The sequence below is a fragment of the Chrysochloris asiatica genome, unplaced genomic scaffold (genome assembly GCF_000296735.1).
Source record: "Chrysochloris asiatica unplaced genomic scaffold, ChrAsi1.0 scaffold00443, whole genome shotgun sequence".
Classification (NCBI taxonomy): domain Eukaryota; kingdom Metazoa; phylum Chordata; class Mammalia; order Afrosoricida; family Chrysochloridae; genus Chrysochloris; species Chrysochloris asiatica.
The window spans coordinates 1,164,394-1,168,355 of record NW_006408961.1 but is presented as its reverse complement, the minus strand read 5'-3'; positions in this window follow the sequence as shown (position 1 = coordinate 1,168,355).

The following is a 3,962-nucleotide window of genomic DNA, read 5'->3' as shown; positions in this document are numbered from 1 at the left end:
CATGTACAGGGTTTCTGAGAAGCAGCTGGTGAGCTTGAACTGACAACCTTGTGGTTGTCCAGTGCATTATCCCACAGCACCACACCAGGTCTCTAACATATAAAAGTGAGAAATATGATTTTGTTCAGAGAAGAAGTGAAATTCTAAATTTGGATTCACGGACTCGCTCCCCCCGCCCCGCTCGCTTGCACGCGCGCACGCGCGCGCACACACACACACACACTGTGAATAATTTAAGAATTTGGAGAGTTAGGTAGGGTTTTGCAAGCCAAAGCCACTAGAGTTCTGTTTTGGGATTTAAAAGACATCATTTAAATGTAAAAGAAGGTGAAAAAATATCTGGTCTGCTTTCCATGACAAAAAGTCAACAGATTGGAGTGGTTATTTGGAAGCTTCTACTCAGGAGTCTTCTGGTAGCATAGTGGTTATGAATCCGGCTGAGAACAGCAAGGTCAGCAGTTCAAAACTACTAGCCGCTCCAAGAGAGAAAGAGGAGGCGTTCTGCTCTGGTAAAGATTAACAGCCTCAGAAACCCTGTTCCTGGTCACTATGAGTCGGAACTGATTACACAGCACATAACAACAACAACTTGGGAGTCCTGGTGTGGCTCTGTGGACTAATGTTCAGAATGCAGAGTCTTTTGAAATGCAAGGAATGGTAGTTCAAGCTCACTAGCTTCTCCTTGGAAACCCTATACTGGGTTACTATGGGTCCGAATTGACTTGACAGCACTTAACAACATGACCGCACTTAACAACAACAACTAGGGATAGTTGTTCTTTTTGATGAAAGAAAAATATATAACTCTCCACATATAATATGTTCTGCATCATTATTAGAATTCCCAGAGAAAAATTAACTACTGGATTTTAATAAAAGCTTTAATTTTTCTATTGCTGGGTTTCTAAGCTTGTTATCTTAAAATTAAGGTAATGAAATTATTAATTTGTAAATGTTGATTATTTTAAAACATTTTAATCAATGTACAGAATTTTCAAGTTTAAAGCTGCTGTGAAACATTAAATATATATATATCTTTGGAGCAAGGGAAAACTAGAAACATCTCAAATTGTTTTTCTTATTTTAAGTTCATTTTATTTAACTGTTAGTCATTCTTTTACTTAAATATATGTTGTATAAAATAGGAGTAATTTATCTTTTCCTTATGCAAAAATAAGTTTCAATTTAGATATAGAAGAATTATGACTCTAATTTCCTTTTTCAAAGGTTAATACACTAAACAATGAATCATTCAAGAATGTGCTACACTCCTAATATTTCATATTTACAGTAGTTTTTGACATAGAATAAATTAAGTTTGCTTTAGGACGAGTGACATATTGAAATCATTGAAATAGAATTTTGCTCAGTACAAGTTTAATTATGAAGAGAAATCTAGTTTCTGGTTGAGAAAAATAAACTATTAATCTTTTCACAAATTTTATAAGCTCTAAATTGTATCCAGCTGCTCCTTGGAAACCCTGTATAGGGCTGCTATGGGTCGGAACTGGCTCAATGACACTTTACAATAACAACAACAAATTGAATCATATAAGACCATTTTCTCTTACACAATATAACATTTTAGCTATAACAAAGTTTTATTTTAATAAAATTCTAAAGTACAAATCACTGTGAAATTAGAGTAAACTTGGCCTAAATCACATCATCCTCTATGATGAAAGACTTGGAATTATTGAGATAGTATTGGCACTACTTGGATTGAAAATTGGGCTTCATAATCTAATAGGTAATATTGTTTGGAAGTAATTTTATAGCATGTCCTTTTTCTGAAATCCCTTTTCATGATTTGTATTTACACAGTTTACTTTTACAAATAATTTTCTTCCTTTTAATATTGGTACTAAAAAAATCTTAAAACTTCTTAAGCATAGTTTACATGGCCATGTTAATTTGCCTGCTCAAAAGATTAATGTTTTTTACTCCTTAAAAAAATGGTTTGGTAATGTTCTTGATAGGTGCCATGGAGTTGGTTTCACTTCATAGAGATTCTATGCAGATTTTCAGATTATTGATTTAGTTTATATGTTACATTAGTTAAAGTATACAACCTGGCTGACACCTTTCCTAATCTTAAACCATCCAGTATCCTATAGTTCTGTTCAAAAGACTGCTTCTTGGTCTGTGTACAGACTTACCATGAGCACAATTAAGTGTCCTGGAATATACATTCTTTGCATTAATATCCATAGTTTGCTATGATCCACACATTCAAATGAATTTATATAGAAAATAAAGCACAATTAAACATATTTCTGGTATTCTCCTTTTTCAGCCAGTATGATTTCAGCATTGATGCTCCTAGAATCTAGTTTGAATTTCTGGCAGCTCCGCCTCCATTTGCTCAAACCATTTTTAAGTTTTCTTCAGCATATTGTCCTTATATGTGATGAAAAAATATAGATTAATTTCAATTAGTTAGCAAGATGGTTGTTTTCCAAATTCCTTGGTATAGACTAGTAAGCACTTCCAGTGCTGATTCAGTTTGTTGAAATATTTCAATTTTTATTCCATAAATCCCTAGAGCCTTGTTAGTTACTAGTGCCTTCAGTGTAGCTTGGACTTACTCCTTCAGTACTATCAGTTCTTGATTATCTGCTATCTCTTTAAATAAGTGAACATCAGGCAATTATTTTTGGTACAGTGATTATGTAAAATATTATAAAACAATGTGCAAAGACTTGGAATTAGAAAAATAAAAAGGGATAAATGGTTAGTATACTCTTACCTTTTGGTTTTATAATACCAAGTCTTTGCATATTGTATTATAATATTTTATTTTACATTGTTTAGCTGCCCTTTGAAATTTTCTGTTCAGATCTTTGATTTCATTTCTTCCATTTATTCTAGCTTCTCTTCACTCAAGAGCCAGCTCAGAGTCTCTTCTGTCATCTACTTTGGCCTTTTCCTTCTTTCTTGTCTTCTTTGCTTTGTTTATGTATGATATTGTTTTTTTTTTGTTTTTTTGTTTGTTTTTTTTTTACATTTTCTATTTATTCATTAATAAAAATTGCACAGTACAAATCAATCCAAGTAATCATGAAAATATTAACAGTAAACTCTGGATGACACAAACATGATTTGTTTGTCATGATTTATACATGTAAAAACAGCAATTAACATTTAGTGGATTAATGCACCAGATGGCAAAGCCTTTAAACTGCAAGGTCAGCTGTTCAAGCTCACCAGCTGCTCCTTGGAAACCCTATAGTACTGCTATGGGTTGGAATTGATTCTACGGCACTTAACAACAGCAACATTACATGACCACTGTTGTTTTAAATGAAATAATCATAATACCTGGTAACAAACACATATGACTTTTCATTTAGATATATGTTATAACTAAAGCTACTATTAAAACAACAAAAGTTAATCGTTAAGTGTAAACTCTTCATTTTTCTTTCTTCACATTTCCGTTTTGTGTTTCAAATTGAGATGATCAAATTTTAGCACATAAAATTTTAGCACATAATCATTTAAAGTGACTAACTTTATTTCAGAGTGATAAGACTTGTATGGATATTTTGAAAATATAAGATATCTATAATTCCATAAACATTATTACATCATATATCACAAAGACACTAAAAGTAACTATGAAATTGCTGTACTGAAGAGTTACTTCAGAAAATTACAGCAAATTATAAACTATAGTTAACTGACCAAGGAGATACTGCTTGGATAGCTATGTAAAATGCCTTTCACTTTAAATGAATCCAATGTTAATTTTTCTTATATGGAAAGGAAAAATATTTTTGCATAAAAGAACATTAAGTGATTCTAAAACAAAATAAATTTTTATGTTGTTTGTGAAATGTTTACTAGTCATAGGTAACTAACAAGTAGAGTTTTGTTTTTCTTTTTTTTCCAGATTATTTTTAAAGTACTGTAGCCATGGTTCCAGTGAATGTTTATAGGTCAACTCAAGATTTAATAGT